General features: G+C 42.4%; 1 long non-coding RNA gene across 1 annotated transcript in view; it reads left to right on the top strand.

Annotated features, from left to right (window-relative positions):
• Positions 1-3,472: 3,472 nt before the first annotated feature.
• LOC148052308 (uncharacterized) overlaps positions 3,473-19,128 on the top strand; it is an 87,312-nt gene continuing 71,656 nt past the window's right edge. The window contains exons 1-2 of the long non-coding RNA XR_015698957.1: positions 3,473-3,641; positions 4,888-5,043. This is a non-coding gene — a long non-coding RNA (uncharacterized LOC148052308). The remainder of the gene's footprint in view (positions 3,642-4,887; positions 5,044-19,128) is intronic.

Raw genomic sequence — 19,128 nt, 5'->3', positions numbered from 1 at the left:
GAAGGAGGGAGGGGCAATGTGCTACCAGAGAAAAAGTGGGTGGTTAGGCCGTGAAGGGCGTCTCCTTCAAAGGTGAGGCTGAACTGGGAAATGTGCTCCTGAGCCTCCATGTGTCGTCGTCGTGATCTGTACCCTTGTGTGACTGACAGCTGCAGGGTGAATGGAGTGCACAGTCACAGGTGATGTGCACACCTGGCAGATACCAAATTGATTTGTGGAAACAAGTCAGTTGTGATGATCTACTCGGAGACATACAGATCAGGTTTGGATGAAAGCTCGACAGTGCATTTTCTCCTAGACATTGCTATCTCACCTGCAGGCTGCCGGGTTTCCAGGGAGTCAGCCCTGCTGTACAGGTCAGAGCAAAACCAGATACCACAGGGGCTCCCAGTATCTGTGCCATGGTAGTGGAATGGCTGGCAGCCCGACAATGATGTGCAGCTTTCATTAGTATGGTAGAGAGCCCTGAGGCTTGAGAACAGCACAGCATGAGAGATTTCGGACAAGAGCTACAAGCCCTGCCTTTGGGTCTCCCTACTCATCCAAGTAGGATGATGCAGCCATTATACAGTATTAATTCTCAAGGGCTTATGTTCCTAGGCTGAGTTTGATTCATAGAAGTAGAAAAGGCCTCTGTCCTTCAAACTACTCTGTGCTTTAAAAATGCTCCTGTTCTGCATCGTATTCTGTGTGGGAGATGACTTGAAGTGCACTGCAGGCTCCGAACCAATGACCTGTGAACTTGTCCGTGCCATGGCAAGTCTTTGGTCTGCTGATTGTCTGTTTTCATGAATCATCACAAAAGGATTCTTTGGCTAGTGCACCTCCTCCTCCCATAACTTCCCAATGCTCTGAGCAAATAATCTTTTCTTAAATACAACCAGACAATAGTATCTTACACAATAGGGAGATGTTTCTTGATTCATTGATTCATGGGGAAAGCAAGCCTTGAATACGTCATACATCCTCAATATAAAATATGTGCTGTGGAATGCAGTCTCTGACAAAATATATTATAATCCATTAGCCCTGTAAGAATAATTTAAAAAAAAAATCCACACCAATCTCAGCCAAACCACGTAAAACTGACACCTTATGTTTCATAGATAAATTAAGCATAGTAGAGCAATTGTCCTTGGCTGTAGGTCCATGTTCTTATGTGACAGTGCCTTCCACACAATTATTTCATCATAAAGGTGTTTACTAACATTGTTTACCTTGCAACATTTTTTAATAACATTCTTTGGGGAATAGTTCCACCAAGAGTCTTAAATTACTAGCTTTTTTCAGACACATACATATTGGCACTTGTGTTTATGAATGTATTTTACCGTTTCTTTGTGTCTGATATGTTGTGGATTAGTAGATTATGTGAGACTCAAAAGAGAATAAGTATGTTTTTTTTCCTCTAGAGCTGATAGTAAATGAAAATCTATTTTCATGAACATATACAATGTTTTTGAAGTTGTTTTTCTATGAAAGTTAAAAATGAATCAGTTCCCTGTCTGTTCGCCCTATTTGTTTTTAAATGATATCAATATGTTTGAGAATTTTCTGTATCTTCCCCCAATTTAACAAGTACTACTACAATGACAGTTTAAATAGCATTTTTGATTTATGAAAGGAAACATTTCTTTTCCCCATGAAACCCACATTTTGGTAAAGTTCATCACTATTTTGTGTAAAAGCTTCCCCCCGCCCCCCGGCTATATTTAGTTAAAGGAAAAAACAGCTATACATATGAAGAGTTCCACAGATTTCAAGAAGAGGGATAGGAAAAAGCTATTAGGAACAGAGACCTCTTAAGCTCTTGCTCCCAAACCTTAAGTATTCCATACATGCTAACATACCTGGAAAAGGGGAGGACAGATGCTCTACTACTATCTTAGCTTCAGCCCGATACCTATAAGCTTTTGTGCAGCTACCTTGATGAGAAATGCTGCTTCTTCTCCTGCTCCTCCCTCTGTCAAGGCTGCTTGTTCAGGTTGGCAAGAGGGCTAGCACTGCCATCTCCATAAGTCACGCCAACCTGTGTGTAGTATCATTTATTGCACTTATTCTTTCCTGAACCTAGCTCTTCTTGAGAGACGGAAAGCAGTAGCTCAGCTTCAGTGGGGACAAACTTGAAGCTCTCATTGGCCCTCGAGAATGAATTTACTTTGTCTCAGGGCTAAGAAGAAATGCAGCAAGTGCCATCTGTGCATCTACCCAAGTTGTCTTCCACAAATTGCCCACCTCCTGGGTTCAGCTCTCCAGAGAGAGAGCGTCACAAGCAGAGAATTTCATATTCAAGTGAGCAGACAACAGCATTTGTGTTTAATCTTACTTGGAGTTGTCAGCTACCATTAAAATGGATTTTCTATCTCCTTCTTTGCCTTTTCTACTTCTCCTTTTATAGCATCCTTGCAGATTCAACTTAATGTTATTGAAAAATTGTCACCAGGAAAAAACTACCCAGACTCAGTGCCAGTGATGTCAAAGTTGAAAAGGTATTTAAAAATCAAACAAAATATTAACAAGTGGGTACAAATATTACATTGTAAGGCACAAAAAGCCATACTAAAGATCAGTTATTAATTACAAAGTTTCAGCTTATTATTTACATAAGTCATTTGCGTAGCAGTTGAAAAAAGAGCAAAAATTATTAGGTTTTTTCCTCTCTCTAAAGGCGCATATTTTTATTGGTCTAAAGCAACAACAAAAAAGCTTTAGGAAATAAAAAGCAAGAGCTAAGCTCACTTCTTGTTTGCACCTGCCAAGCTACACTGAAGTCAGCAAGCCAGTATGAGTGTAAACCCGGAGAGAATGTCAAATCTTTGCATTTTCTGCTGTAGAGCTCACTTGCTGCTTGAGAGGTGGACTGATGGATCTCAAGCCACAAAAGTAAGTTTTAATCTAGATTTCTAGGTGTAGATGCTCGGGACTATGAGACAAGGTGAGCACTTGGCAGCTCTGAGTTTAACGAGAGCCCCAGAATGTTTCGGAATTCAGAGGAGGATTTCAATGGCTAAATATTAATTTTGAGCCTAAAGTGACCTTCTGCTTGTGTAGAACTTGGTCGTAAGCCCTCGATGTTTAGATACCCATTTCTGGTTTTGTTGGCCCCTTATAAAGTTAGAGATTGCTTGCCACTTTTGGATCTGGTTAGTAGATCAGATTCTAGCTGCCCTCCAAAATATACGATCAGTTGTCTCTGGCTTCTTGAAATCAAGTAACTTGTCTTTCTAACAGGAAAAACCTTCTTCCCCACTGAGATGCACACGCAAGTTAAAGTCAGAGTTCACGCATGGCTACAGGCATGATTTGGTACTGCACTTGGATGGTTCGTAGTACAGGTTTATGACAGATTTGAAGAACGAAGGGAGCAATACTAGATGTTTGAGTCTGGAGCTGAAAAGATACGAAGATTTTAGTGCAAAATCTCTTCTATTTATTCTCTAAATGTTACTTTTTTCGGAAATTCTAGGAGGAAGAAAATTGGTAGACTTCCCTACCTACAAATTCCCCTCTTTGCCTGAAGAAGGTTTCTAGTGTTCAACCAATCTCCTGTGGTGCTTGGCCTTGAAAATATGTAGCACTTGGCACTTTTATGTAGCAGTTTCTGGAAAACTTTTCAATATGCCATTTTCATTAAAGCCAAGGTAAGAGAACACTTTTTTATGGTCAAGTCATGCAATTCCCAAGTGGCATTAATGCCAGGTGAAAATAGAACTGGAGGCAGAGATGTGTCTTTTGTAAGTGTGTTGATAGGAAGAACTGCTATATGTCTACGTCCCAACCCAGGGCTGGTTCCCATGCAGAGGGGACTCTCCTTCTCTCAAAGGTACCCATGCGATAAAGAGGGACATGTGAGGTGCTACTTGGTGTGACATAAGGGCTGTCCGAGAGAGTTAATGGACTTGGTTGAACTGCTTGCCATGTATTAGTCACTGCAGTCTAACGTTGACTTTTGGCAACACAGTACGGTAGCAGCTTTTACACAGTGAACAAGAGAAAAAGTGTCTGATTTTTTCCGTGAACAGTCAAAAGCCTTTGTGTTTCATAAACTCATACAGAGATACTAATTCAGAAGAACTTTGGCATTGATTAAACAGGTCACATCTGATGTATTATGCATAAATGAGCCTAAAAAGTGCTAGTCTTCACAAATAAAGCAAATACAATGAGGTGATATATGTTTCTTTCTGAAAACCAGCAGTCACTTGGACTCAACAAAGAGTAATTAATACAGTTTTAAAAGATATGCTATATAATTCCATGAATACTTAAGGCTAGGGTGAAATAATACCCTATATTGGTCTTGAACCACAATGAATAATATGATTATTTTTACTTTGCAAGAGGTCACAACAAATGTTTGAGATTTAAGCTGCCATAACTACAAATTTAGCAGAAAGTAGGCATTTAATGATGGATTTCATTGCTGTGGTTTAGGTTTTATTTTGAATGTTTGTTTTGTCTTAAAAACACTAATGCTAAAATGTTGTCTCAAATCTTTATTTTCAAGTTACTTATTATATTGCCATAAATTACAGGGTGCAGTAAAAGCCAGATTTAAAAGGAGGCATACTTTACTTTCTCATCTTTCTAAAAATAGTGCAACACTTATGAAACACGAATCATTAAAAAAGTTCTTTTTATACAACTGAAGTTGCTAGTGCTGAACTAGTGGCTTTCCTCCAAGTGGCACAATGGACTGCTCCAAATTTAGGTCTGTAATGGTAGAGGTTAACTTTAGGAAGTCCGAGTAAAACTGTAATCTATAATTCTACCACAATTACAATGTTTTCTCTCAAATGATAGTGAAGCCCCTGGGGTGAAGGCTAGCAAATACCTTGTAAAGATGTTCTTATGGCTTTTATTGTTTTGATGCTTTTGCATTTTCAGCACATGTTATTAGATTCGGCAAAAGACCTGGGCTGCGACCCAGGACTGTTTGGAGGCTGTGGGTTGCAGTCGGCTCTCAGCACTCAGCCAGACGCAAAGGGTGGAGCACATAGTTGATGGCGAAGAGATGCATATGCCACGTTGACAAGATGACAGGTAAACAAAGCTTAAGGGACACTTGTTAAACTCAAATAGCCAAAAATGAATCTTTTCCATGATATTTTTAGAAGGCTTCAGCCTAAGAAAAACATTCACCTGTGTGACCTGAGGAAAAGTCTAGAGAACTGGTTGGTATTTAGCCATCCAAAAAAACATATGTGCATCTTTTTCAGATGCCCTCATCAGTTCTTTCCTTCCGGGCATATTTTTTGAAGACTCGCACGTCTCCCCCTGTGAATCACAGTATCCTGCTGGCTTGTCAGAGTGAGGTGGGACCAACACACGTCAACCCTGAACCTAAATCATATCTAGTAGGTGTGACGTGAGGGCTGCTGGCAGCCAACACTCCTTTACCAGGCCACTGAAGGAACTCTGCATTACTGCTGCTTGTTCCATCAGCTCATGGTATAGTCCTGTACGGGGGAACCTGAAGGATGTGACCGTTATAATGTCATGTCTGCCTGGGAGTGAAGAGAGCTGGGTGCCTGTCAGCATTTAAACAGAGAGCTCTGGTGTGAGCAGGATGACCCTGGAGATGTGGGGGTATGTAGGTAGCAATCCGGATAGGAAGCAGTGCAGCTGGGGGGCTGTCAGCACCATCCAGGCTTGGCCTGGACAATATAAAAGTTCAGAATCAGTGGTACTGAAAGCAGGTGCGTTGTCAGCAGAAGGCTCTCTGGTCAGCACAAGGCAGTAACAGCCTGGCCAGGGGGGGCTGCAGAGGGACCGAACATGGGGTCCCTTGCTGGTGCAGGGGTACAGAGGAACAGCTCCTGGTGAAATGGGATTTCTGAGCAGGCATTTAATAATGAGTTCTTTCAAGCGTACCCTAAATAAATGAAAATGTAGTGGAAATCTTTCTTAGCTAACTTCACCAAAGCTTTTGGCCTAACGTGCTGCAGGCGTTAGCACAGCAAGTAGGTGGCCTGTGCTGCTGCCCATACTCTGTCAGGAAGACAAAGAATCTGGGAGAAGCATCAATCTGTTTCTCTTCACAGGGCTGTCTCTTCCCCCCTTTGTCAGTCAAAGGTGTCAATGTCTCTCCCCTCTATCCTCCCCCCTCCCCGAGTTGAGTAGTGTCAGTCATTCCTGTTTTTTTCTTTTTATTAATGATTTTGCAAGGCTATGTCATTACTGTGCTATACATTTTTATACAGATGGCACGACTGTGCATTTTAATGGCAAATCTGTTTCTCACATAACGCCTGAACTGCAAAAAGACTTTGACAGACTGGTTCAAGGAAAACAAACTGGTTTTAAATGTAGCAAAAACTAAAACAATGCCTTTTGGCTCTCCTAATCATCTGAACTCAAAGGATTATTTTATTTGGAAGTCAGAAATCTTAAGAAGAAGAGTGGACCAGACTTGCATGTTGAAAGAAAACCAGAGGAAAGAGAGAGAGAGGTTCATCATTCATGGGCTGTATGTTTTGTTCAGCAAGACACAGAGGATTCATCCTTGATCCTCAAACTAACAGTGTTTGATCAGAACTGAATTTGGCCTGTTACTCTGGAGACTTTTGGACCCTGCAGGGTTTTGAATTTCAGGAGGAACTGAGATATTAAGTTTATAAATGTGAAAAGTAGAATGCAGGGGGGAAAAAGGCATGCAGAAACCAAAAAATATGTATATGTTAAATACCATCAAAAGCAAAGACCAGAATACATATTTGCCCATTTTTGGAGAAGCCTATTTCTTCTTCGATCATCTCCTTTGTATTATTCGTTCTTTTAAGCCTACGTATGTGCAAACAGTTCTCGGTGGTCCTATCATCACTGTTCTCTGAAGTCATACATCAGTTTCTGTTTACATCGCTGTCCATTTATCTGTTTAATATGTTTACCTTGCAATTGATATATGGACACAATTGACAGTAGCCCTGATCTTTCATTGGCTTCTACACTGTGTAGTTTGGTAGCTCAAATCAGAAATGTTAGTCCTCTCTATTTGCTCTGCTCCAAGGTATTCACTTACATGAATTGGCTGAGGTCGGTAGAGAGTTGCCGGTATCTTAAAGCCCTTGCCATGTCTGAATTTTCACATCCTTGATGCTTTTATATCCCAGATTCAAAGGACTTGACAACTTATTGCTTTGGCACTTAAATTCATAGCGATTAAAGCTCAATGGGTTTATTGGAAAGGATGACCAGGAGAAACAGGAGGAGAAATTCATTCTTATTAGCATTGCAAACCCAGATATTCTCTGGGGGCCCCAAATAGCAGCAAATTCTGTCTGTCATATTGTTGGGCATGTTCTTGTCTGTGCTGGCTGCAGTAAAGTGTAAGAATAGTAATGTTCGGAAGTCTATAAATATTTGCTTTAACAACGTTTGAGGAGTTAGGGAAAATGAGTATGAGATGGAAAGCATAGACAGACCTAGCTGCTGTTATTGACATCTCAGTCTCTTGAAGCAACCTGAAGGTCTCCCTGTAGGTAAGAGGGATCACTAGTTGCTAGCGATGCTCTGAGGTGCTGGAAAGACAATATAATGTACAGGCATTCTACTCTTGCTCCAAATTTTCAGCAGAAATCAGCATTTTCTGCTGCTGCTCTTGATCTGCTGAAGGCCCACCAGTGTTCAGATTCAGCTCCCAGGGTGTTTTCCTTTTTTGTAGCCTGGCTGACTGTAAACATCTGATTTTTGGTAGGCCACTACTTCAGTAACATTGCAAAAATTGAGGGGGCGGGGGGGAAGCACTTGTTGGAGTGTCTGCTCCCTCTTTCTTCTTCCAGTCTTAACGTTGAGCTAACGTCAGACTGAAATCACGTTGGTCATTGACCACAGCTGCATTTTATATCCACTTCCGCAGCATGTGTGCAGGACTGTAAACATATAAATTATTGGAGAGTTGTTTCAAGAACAACAGTGTATATAATTAAAAAAGCATCATTTACAGCATTCTTTCACGACAAAGTGTTATGTCACTTTCGTTTCATCATAAATAAAAGGGGCATTGGATAAATTCTTGGCATGATGGGAGAGCTGCCAAACATGAATGTGGCTTGAGTTTATTGGAAATCATTATTATTTTTATTCACCATGTTGTACAGAAGGCATCCTTTTGTGTGGTGCAGGTAACTTTCTCTCTCCACCCTAAATATGTGGCAGGTGAAAACCGTTGCACTGAGACATCACAATGGTAACTTTTTTAAAAGTTACTCCAAATATTTTTCGCAAAGTATTTTTCCTTCATAAAGACTGTTCTCCAGTTCTAATGCCTGTTTTTTTTCCTAATTTGAGTGCTCCAGCAGACTCCCAGGACTGTTTCAGGAAGGCTGGGAGGGGGCAGATGGCACAAGAATAGAGAGCCAGGTAGAAATGGATCAGAGATGAAACGATTGGGCTCTGTATGCAAAAAGCTTTACTGGTAGTGTGAACTCTGAATATTTCAAGTACAGTTGATGGTTTTGTTATGACCTAGTGGAACGAGGCTGTGTTTCTGCCTTTTTTTAAAGCTATCTAATTTTGGAAGCAGTTAGTAAGTAATGACATTCGATGTAGAAAATCCAACAAGACTTTGAGTTTTCAGGTTGCAATTAGTAAATAGTACATAAAATCGGTTGCGTAGATCCTGTACACTTCGTTTTCAACACTGACCTGAACACCCTCAGCTGGGTACGATTGTTATTGTTCCCTGTGTCCAGTCCTTAACCTGTATGAAGAAGATGGTTGGTATCTACTTGAGATGGTACAGAAACTAAGGAAATACATGCAGGAACATTTCAGTAACATCTAGATGAAACATCACTTCAGTCATGTCTGCAAACCTTTTGATTGACCTTTTTACAAGCAGAATTTTGCTTATGTAAGTGATTGCAGAAAGCAGCTTTTAAGAATGTGGCCCTGAGAGCTTTTAGCATGTGTCCTGTGAAAACAGAAACTACTGTTCTCAGGAAGGCCAACATTTTCTTGTCGTTTGGTTGCCCAGTCTATTAGAAGACAGAATAAGCAGTGATTTCATCTGAATCAGTAGCTAGTTAACTCAGACAAGATTATAGGTAGAAGTAGACACAGGTAAGCTTTTCAAACCCATCTTTAATGACTCTTAGCAACAGCATTACAGGCTTGTATAACTTCAGCTAGTATCTTGCTTTCTTTTGAAATTTTTACTCCTTATTCCACAGCTCTTGTGATCTGTACTTGTCCAGATGCTCACCCACGTGAATTTGTACTTGATGTAAAAGGATGAGCACAGGCTAGCACTTTGAGCCGTGGCAGCATGCTAATGACTGCCTTCTTGGCAACAAGGAGGCATAACATCTTTTAAAGAGTTAGATATATAGTACCTGTGGGGGTGGGGGTCAACTGGATAACAGCCACTTAATTCTGTAGGGGGCTGAGAGAAGGTGGCAAGCAAAGCTCTGATTTGTGGTGGGCGTTTTAACAGGCCTGTTTGGTACTAAAATAGTTTAGTGTAGGAACTGGAAAATTTGCAAGGGCTCCTGCCTTTATGGATCAGGATAGTAAAAGATTCCTATCCGTCCCCCACCTTTGCCTAGAAGGTAGTGGCATTTGAGGTGTTAGAGTTTATTTACTGTCTATTCACTGTTTCTCCAGCAGGTAACTACTTACTCTGTGAAATGTCCCTAGGCAGATAGGTTGTGATGATTTGATGATGTTTTCTGCATGTTTTATTGAGACTGTGGCTTGCTATTTGTTTCTCGGTGGAAGTGGATGTAGTTTTGTGTAGTGTGGGACTGTCACAAGTCACCTGCTATTGGAAATAAAGATAGGAGTTCACTCCAACAATAAATTCCCCAGGGCAAATACCTGTGAAAGTGTCCAGTCCAAAGGGAATCATAGTGGGACTTGTCACAGCTCTCTCCTGAGAACTGTCCATCAGTCTGCCTGAGCACCTACCCCGGGTGCAGCAGGGCTCCTTGCCAGCCCCAGCCTTGGATTTGCTCTGTGTGGAAACCAGGCACAGGGCACCGGTGCATAATGAGTCCTCACCCTGGGACGGAGGTGAAATGTGGCCAGGAGCTCAGCTCCAGGCTGAACGTGGCCATTGCTGCTCCCCACAAGCGTGACAATCAGATCCCCCTCCTGAAGGGAAACCCCTGGAGGAGATCCACATTTCGGCCATGGAATTAATTCCCTGAGTAACATTCGTGGGATATCCTGGTTCCTATTACAAACAGCAACAAACCTGTTGTTCATGAGATAAGTTGTGTTTCCCCTTTTTATTAACAGTGCATTAGGAGAACTAATTAGCAGCACCTTGGAGATTTCCCTTCTGGGAATCCAGGCTATAAATATCTTCACTGCTCATCAAGGAGCTCTGCAGAGTGGGACTGTATGGGGGATGCTACAGCTGGTTAAACAATGCAGCCTCTATGTGTGTGTCTCTGTTAGATTAAGAGAAGCTATAAAGCCACTTCACTGAAAAGTGGTTGTAATTTTTCATCAAAACATTTTTTAATTGAAAAAAAAAGGCTTTGATTTGCTGGAAGAATTTATGTGACGAGCTTCTGCCTTGGTTTAATTTTTCCATTTTCTTTCTGTTAGAAAACCAAAATAATTTCACTTTTATCAGCAGAAAAAACAAAGGAATGGGAAGATGCGGATAGGAAGGGAATGATGATCTTTTCACTGTTGGGCTTCAGAAACTGACCCCTCTGTTTCCATTTGTTTAATAAGGATGCAAATAACAAATTACAAACAAAGCTTTGGGGGTGTGTGTGGGTTTGGGGAGTTTCACAGCGACTGGCTTCAAACATTTCTTATGAGACTGATGGAAAGCAGAGACCTTCCTCAAAGGACATTTCAGAGTGAGAGCCTGGCTTAGGCACTTTGCCTTTCCATCCGATGAACCCCAGCCTTCTCCATTGCCTGAAGGTGGAGCCTGGGCAGACTGGGTGTCTAATTTTAATTTTGGCAGCAAAAATATTGCCGAATGTTCATTCTGTGGGCATGTGTATGACTGTGAGTAAAAGTTGAGGAATTTTTAACCAACTTCATGCTTTAGTTGTATTGATAGAAACATGGTTGGAAGTGAGTTTTGATCCTGACAGTTAATAAACGTTAAAATGAGAGAAAGTCATAAAATGCTGTGATAAAGGTCCTGAAGAGGTGATGTCTCTAAAATCATGACTGGCACTGGGAGGGTGGATTTGGACTGCTTGTGCATTGGTTTTTTTTTCCTGTTGCAAGAGCTAGGGGACATCATGTGAAGGTGGCAGACCGTGTTTCCTCCCATAACGTGCAGTACCCCGATGTGCTCGCCTTCCCCTTGTACGGTGCCATTGGCAGCTGCTTGGCTGCCTGATTGGACACTAAGCTAGAGGCACGCTTGATGTGACTGTGGGCAGTGAGCAGGAGCATGGGACAGTGTGCAGCTTGTCTTCTGCTGCTCTGAGCATAGGAAGTTGGTGACCTATACTATTTTTCCTCTCTTTTTACTTTTTTTTTTTCCCCTGCTTTCTCACAATTCACTAGTCCTCAGAGCACTGGGTGTTGCTTTGCGTGCTCCGTGGCTGCCCCAAGAGAAGCAGTCTGACACTGGGCACTGGCAGCCTTCGGAAGCTGGATGCTGCATTCAAACAGCCCCCGGGCTGTCCTCCATGACAGCTCCTACCTGCCCGTGTCCAGCCTGCCTGCTTATTTGACAAAGTTAACTTGATCCATGTTGCAGAAAGTCAGGAGGTTGAGACATGAGCTGTGTGTTAGTGCTGTTTGCAATTACCTGCCCAGCGTGACTTCGACTGAAATCAGCACTGAGTATTTTCACCATGCTTAGAAAAAATTGCAGCAGAAAGTCCTGCCCTGCCCTGGTGGGGCCACATCTCTGCCCAGCCACATGCTTCCCCCTGGGAACGCGCCCTTCCACCTTTTGGACGGTTTCACTGGAGTTGTACTGCAGGGAAGCAGAAAGGGTGATCCCTGAGGAAGAGTTGTGCAAGGCTGAGTCATTCCTGAGGTGGGGCTGTCAGGACCTGGGGTAAGGAGCACTCAGTAGCCCAAGTGGTTTGGCTTGGTGTGCATGTGTTTGGGTGGGAGTGTCAGGAGCAAATGGCACTATTGGGAGGTTGTGCTGAGAGAGGGATGACGCAGGGATTTCTGCAGGAAGGGAGGACATTGCAGAAAGCCATAACGAGAAACTAATAATGAGACTCTAGCTTCGAAGGGAGATGAAAAGAAAGAGAGCCTGGGACAGGAAGAGGGGTGGAAGAGAAGGTCCCTGTTCAAATTAATGGAAAAACTGCCACTGACTTCCTTGGAGTCTCTGGTTAATCGCTGTCACGCGGGAAAGGATAGGAGAGGGGAAGTGGCCTTGTCACTGAGGGTGTATTTGGCTGCTTGAGCAGTCTGTGCTCAGGGAAGACACTTGGGTGGTCAGCACAGTTCCTCTGAGCCAGCAGGAAGCTCCAGTTTGTCGCTCTGTCTGACATTGCTTGCTAGCAGAAACGTACCTTGATGGGAAGCTGAGGACTTCAGATGACTTGAAACCAAAAGCTGCTCAGCAGTAGAAATGAAAAATGTTTTAGGGAAAGGCTTAGCTCATACTCAAATTTCCAAATTAGCAGTGTTTGTCTTTTAGCATCTCCAGAGCTTTGTATCTTTGCAGCTAATGAAAAATATACAAGCTCATTATCTTAGAATAATTAGTAGAGTTCCAGAAACCTTCCTTCATTGTTGTTTGCAGAATTACAAACTTCTTGGGTCAGGAGAACTGCAGAATCCAGAGAGAATAAACTGCATTAACATTTTAGCAGTTGTGTGACCCTTGTGCACGCATGTTTGCTATTATTTCTAGGATGATAAGCATGATATAAAAAATTTAACCACAAAGAAAAAAAATGTTTGAAGGACCGTTATGGGTCTGACTAATCCCAGAAAAGTAAGGAAGTTCAGGATTCAGCTGACTCCATCTGTAGTGCTGGTTTTCATTAGTGAAATCAGAGTGTCAGATGATGCAATTCACCACTGGTTCTGTATTACCCAAAACCAGAACCATTTTGCTGGTGGTTTTTAAAATCCTAGAAATGTAGGGCAGGAAGGACCTCGAGAGATCTTCTTATCCTCTGCAAGGACATGGAATCAAATGTGTGTACTCCACCACTGGCACGTGTTTGTCGAGGTTTTTACAAAAACTTCTAGAAAAGTACAGCCTGCAGGTTTCCCCCCTCCAGTATTTCTTAATCTGTGACAAGAAACACAACCTGAATCATGTTTAGATTTGAGGTGGTTCATTCTTCCCACTTTCTGTGTTGATTCCTGGGCCTTCAGACTGGTGTTGAGCACCGTCTCATTTTCAGCATGAAAACACTGCACCTCTGGTGTGTGAGGGAGGAGCGAGGCTCACCCAGGTCCCAGAGCAGAGAGGCAAGAATGCAGTGGCAGCCTGACCGAGCAAAGGTTGGAGATGCTGTCACTCGCATCAGGTCAGCTGAAATACTGCTTCTAGACCAGGCTTCGGGCAGAGAGTGAAGTTTCATGTATAACCCATTCATTTAGATGCTGATGCTTGTGCTTCAAAAGTGCTGTCGGGCTCCCTCCTCCTCTCCTTCCCCTCAGCTGGTGCTGGCTGCTTCGGGCTGCAGAGCTGGGAAGTGGGGAGCAGCAGGGGTCAGCTCTGCTCTGTGCAAACCCCTTCTGGGAGGGGGATGCCAGGGAAGGTCAGATGATATCAGGTTTGGCTCCCACAAAATAAATTACTTTTTCTCCGCCTTCTTCCACCTTCCTGCTGTTGCTAAATGCAACTTGAAACAAACATAGAAAACAACTATATATCGTCATGGTTCCTCAAACCAAATAAGAAAATGTTACATGTTTTACCGTCTTAGTGGAGAAAACGGAGCAGTTGCTGGGGAGCTGAGCAAATACTTCAGCATTGACAGTATAGTCAGCTGACCGCTACATGCATCTGAACAAAAAACGTTGGCTGTATTGGCCAAAGCTGTGCTCATTCCCCTTTTTGAATTTGCTTCCCACAGCAATTCTAGTGGACCAAGAATTACTCATAAATGTTTCCAAGAATAATGAATAAAACCAAATTGTAAGCTGCTTGCAGGCATAGTCAGGAGGAGATCTAATTTTCCAGATTACTCAATGTGGATTATTAATTCTGTTTGACTAACGTAGATCAGTTTCCTGGTGTTTAAGAGGAAAGACAGTCTGCTTTATCCATTCATTGCTGATATCTTCCTGTATTTTTCACATCACATTATATTTAACTTTTTCTGCCTTCCTGAATCAAACCTAGCACCAAGGAGTAGAAGTGCTCTAACTCAAACAGCTCTGTGAGACACGAGCTATTTGATAACTTGACTGTTCCTGAGTGCTCTTCAGTCCTAGGATGCACGTGAGCACGTCGCTCATAGGGCAGTGGGAGTTGTGAGCCTGCATACAAAAAAAAACCCCACCAAACAAAAAAATCATTTGTAGCTTATAATAAAACTAAGACAACAAAAGACACCCCGTGTTCCTCGTCTATAATTATTTGTTGCCTTTTTGCTGTGTTCATATCTAGCAAACTGTACCAGAGAGGCTCAGTGCTCTCCTGTCTGCGAGTTGTCGGGTTTATGTGGGTAGCACACAGGTGGCTGCTCTAACTGATGGGCTGAGAAGGGACTAGGGCTTAGCTTGTCTGGAAGGAAAGCCTGTTGCGATTTCAGGGTCAAATCGTACATGTTGTATAATTTTGGAGTAATTTCAGTGACTTTCCTAGAGTTGCTTGGGATTTACTCTGGATTTACACCAGGATGAATTTAATCTGACAGATAAAATGGAGCTCAGAGCATCTGTGCCAAAATTGAACAAAATGTAAACACTTCAGTCCCTCAAGAACACTCATCCCGAGTGATGATGGAAAAAATAAAGGCGCTTTGCATTCTGGCAGGTAACTCTCAAGAGCTAGTAAGCTGAAGGAGATGAGAAAAAAAAATAACAGTGCAGTGAACCAAGCCATTACAAGTAGTTTAGAACTGATCCATTTAAATTTTTTTTTTAAAAAAAGGGTTAGAAAACAGACCTCACTTTCCCTGCGAAGCCAGGAGACAGTAAGACGTGGTGGTGCCTGCGTGCTGTAGGAGCAGGCAGGACAAGTGGGGTGCTCAGCCAGCTGGAAGGTGAGCTGCAGTGCGGGACGTGTTACAGTGCAGTAAGCGTTTTCCTATCTACTCTGATCTAGTTTGTGGTAAGGATGAGAAATGTCGCAGAAATTAAGATCTTAATAATCAATCCTTATACGTTATACAGAAACATTCTCCTATGTATAGTACAACCTATTCTAGCTGAAAGCAGCCTTTTTTCCTGCCCCCTCGGTTCCTATGTACTACAGTATATAGCTGGGCTTCTGTGGCTTGAGCTGATTTCTAGCCAAAGGACTATGCTCAAATGAAAAGGATAAATCCAGGGAGGGTGTGTTTGTGTCATAACTACAGGCGGTGTGATGTGGCTGTTCCTGGTCTCTAGGTCAGTACCAGTGACAGAGTTATCACAAGAATTTGATTTTAATAAATAAATTAAAAAAAAAAAATATTTTAACTCAAAAAGCTAGTTACTCATTTTCCTTGGCCCTATCCTGCTTTTTCTTTTCTGGCTACTTGATGTATAAGTTGCAGTTGCTTAATGACACAAAACTCCTGTCTCCTACAACATTCTTCATGAATTGGACTCAAAATTTCTGTAACTGCTTATTTTAGATAGGAACTGTACATTTTGAAGTATGCAGCATCACTCTTCTGTAAAATACACAGACCCTTCCACTGCATTGTATTTTAGTCACCGTTTTTGGATATCCTTTATCAAAAGAGCCATTAACGAGACTTTCTAATTCTCTTTCCATGGGCACATAATATGCTCTATGTCTTTAATTAGCACCTTCGTTCCTCTCCCCCTTCCCCCTCTCCCAGGAAAAAGCCAAACCTTCTTCACTACCAAAATGGCCTGTCAAAACCTGACAACTGAAGTTCTGCCTTGTCAATATAAAATTGTCTGTACCACTGTGCAAGCTGAATATTTGGGACTGGTGCAAAATAACGCACCAGCTGCATTGTCTGCTTTCCTACTTTATTCCATTTCTTCTTAATTTTTTCAGGGCTACTGAAGGATTTCTGGACTCCCCTGAGCATTTGCTATAGAAAACAGATCATGTTTCCTTAGGGGCTGTGTGGAGAATTGCTCTAAGAGAGTATTTGTGGATGCATATGGAAATTGTAGTTGTATATCCATTTCTATATGCTTTCCTGTGTATATTAGTATGTTCAGAAGTGCTGAGAACTCTTCTGTCAAAGGGTACGTGAATTCAAGCATTGTTTTCCTCTGAGAAGTGGGATTTTACTGGGAATGCTGGCAGGCCCCTCACAACAGAAGGATGGGTGGGTGCTGCTACTGTATATATCTGTTGTTGTCGCATTGGATTTTGTGCAATAAAAATAAAACCCTTGGTCAGAAGTGTCATAAAAGTTTGATTGACTTTCCTCTTTAATTGCTTATCATCCTTGAAGAGACTTCTTGGCATTTAGAAACCAGTGAATCTGTTTCCCATTTCTTTAGGCTTTATAAATACACCCTGTTTATATTAAAATGATAGACAAATATACATAAAGCTGGAAAACATGACCACAAACTCTTTTCCTCTCTCTATGCATTTAAAAAAAAAAAAACCTAAAGACACTTTTATTGTTGCTAAACTTTTGCCCTTGGCTGGTAGAGCCTTCTTTATGTTTTAACAGATCCAGACATCCTTTTCATGTGGTCCTTGGATGTTCTATATTTTATATCTCTTGTGGCTTTATAAAAAAGGAAGAATGAGCTTGCTGCACAAACATATCTGATGGTAATTTTTTTGTTGTTCTTTGCAAGTCAGAAGTATTGTGACGTTTCCATTTTAAAAAGAAACTTCTTTCTCCCTGCTCTGGGAAGCTGTGTTAAAGGGTTTCAGTAAGCCAATGGAAACTGAGTAGATGGAGTATTTTGGAGGTGGGTGCTGGGGATGGCCAGGCGAGCGCAGAGACCTTCCCTTGCTTGTGCTCTGATCTCCCACCATCAGAGACGTGGCCTGTGCTGCCTGCAGCCTGGTGCGGGAAGAGCTGTGAGCTTGCTGGGGCCTTTGTTAGTTAGGATAACACCCAGGGACTATTGCCACAAAGATATAGCTCCTTTCACATGGGCTTTTCCCCTGTCATGGCATGCTTCTTGCTGTAGGACAGCATCTTTCCCCAGACGCACTCAAGTCCTGCAGAAATTGAATTCTAGGCTCTGCTCCAGAGGCAGACAGGGAAAGGGGCCTCGTCTGCACTGTACCCCTGGCTTGGGGAGCAGGTAAATGAAGTACCTTTAGTTTGTTAAAACAGGAGAGTGTGATCCAAAATGGGAAAGAAAATGGAAATGAGGGTCTGGTGGGGTGCTCTGTGGGGCACACAGCTCTGGCAAAGCTCTGGTGAGGCCTTTTCACTGCCGAGGGGGACAGCGGGCAGGGAGAGGGGGTCATAAGGAAAAGGGGAGGTCAGGGGCTGGATTAGGGGCCATTGACCCCGCTACGCCACTGGAGTGAGCATTGGTCCCTGAAGCATGGAGGCTCTCAGTCCTTGTGCAAGGAGATTTAAAAGTGTCCAAATATGACAGTACTATTGGGCAGTTTTATACCAGAAAAGAAACTTTCGTTTAATAATACCAGTGTTCAAATCAGAGGAACAGAGCCCCCAGATGATTCACTGACTAAATACATCAACCCCCAAATATTTCTAGAGTAAAAAACCCAAGTTAAGAGAGAGAAAGTGCAATGCAGCCATGAAAAGATGTGGTAGTAGTAAAAACAGCCATATTGGAAAAAGTTTAACAGGCAGCATTTTCAGATGTTTGCCAACTGTTTCTTTCTCATATAAAGCATGACTTCAGCTCTGTGTCAGGAGAGGGATGGGGCTGGAGAGGCTGGGGCAGAGAAGCAAACTCCCTGTTTTTCTTTTTGAGGTGCTGCATGCTTGTGTTACAGCTTCCAGAGCCTGAGAAATTCACCCCTCAGAATGAAACGGTTAAATGCTGGCAGAAGGTGCCTCCTGTTAGTGAATTTAAAAATTTAAGCTTATTTAAACAGGCAGAGTAGCAAACCACATGCCCCAGAGGGCTAATTTTGATCTTTCTTCTCTGTTCAGGGCTCCTATGTGTGTTTCCTAACCTTGTGGTCCGCACTGCAGTAGTTCTCATGGAGCGTTAACTTCACTGTTTGTATAGTTAACTCTTTTCTTACACAGCTTTATAAAACAGCATATCTCTACACAGCCGTACTGATAGACATGAAGGAAATTGTTCTGGGTCAGGACTTTCTGTTGTGCATGACAGGCAGTGAAGTTCACAAGTTCAGTGATATGCAAAACACAAGGTTGAATTTCTGTAGCAGAAGGATCACATCTTGGTGCCTGTGGCTGGGGTTAAATCTCTACCTGCAACCCTGCTCACATAACACCACCACTGCTGCTTCAGGAACTCATCTCACCTTACCGTCCTGGCTCTTTTACAGAAAAGTAGTTCCTCCAGATTGAATCAGTGACTTTCTCGCAGTTTGGCACTTAGATTGCTATTTAATTCTGAGATTAAAGGGATATGATGTCTTTCATCACTCAAATGACTGCAGAAAACCTCAAATCCAAGCTGTAATACCATTCTGCAATCCAAGATCAGTGCTCTGAAAAACAAACGCTGATATTTCTTGCCAGTTACCAGAATCAGCAGCTGACTGGCACCAAGCTACCTTGGGTATCTCAGAACTTTGCAGAAACAGGAAGATACATTTGGAAAATAGAAATGCTTTGACTGTAGGCTTGAGCAGTGAGGTACTCAGATTTTACTCAGTTGCAGGATTTGAGAGGAGAAGTCTTACATGTCACTTAAGGGAGATAAAAGAGATACACTAGACCAGGAGTAAATGTCCTCTCTGGGATGTTCCTGCCCAAAATTATCCTTAAGGTTTAATGTTGGAAAAGGGTTTGCTGCTATGGGCTGACCTCAAGCTTTCTCCTTTCAAAGATGTTTCCTCATCTGCTTACTTGACCAAAACCACATTATTCTGCTACCCCAAGCCTGCCTAGATACCAGGGATTCCCTGGTGTAGGGATTTCATCCTGGAAAGGGCCTCTC

This window comes from Nipponia nippon, unplaced genomic scaffold (genome assembly GCF_047370975.1).
Source record: "Nipponia nippon isolate SJK-2023a ecotype South Korea unplaced genomic scaffold, ASM4737097v1 scaffold_5, whole genome shotgun sequence".
In the NCBI taxonomy this organism is placed as follows: domain Eukaryota; kingdom Metazoa; phylum Chordata; class Aves; order Pelecaniformes; family Threskiornithidae; genus Nipponia; species Nipponia nippon.
The sequence above is the reverse complement of the archived record's forward strand: the minus strand, read 5'-3'. Positions and strand labels throughout refer to the sequence as shown.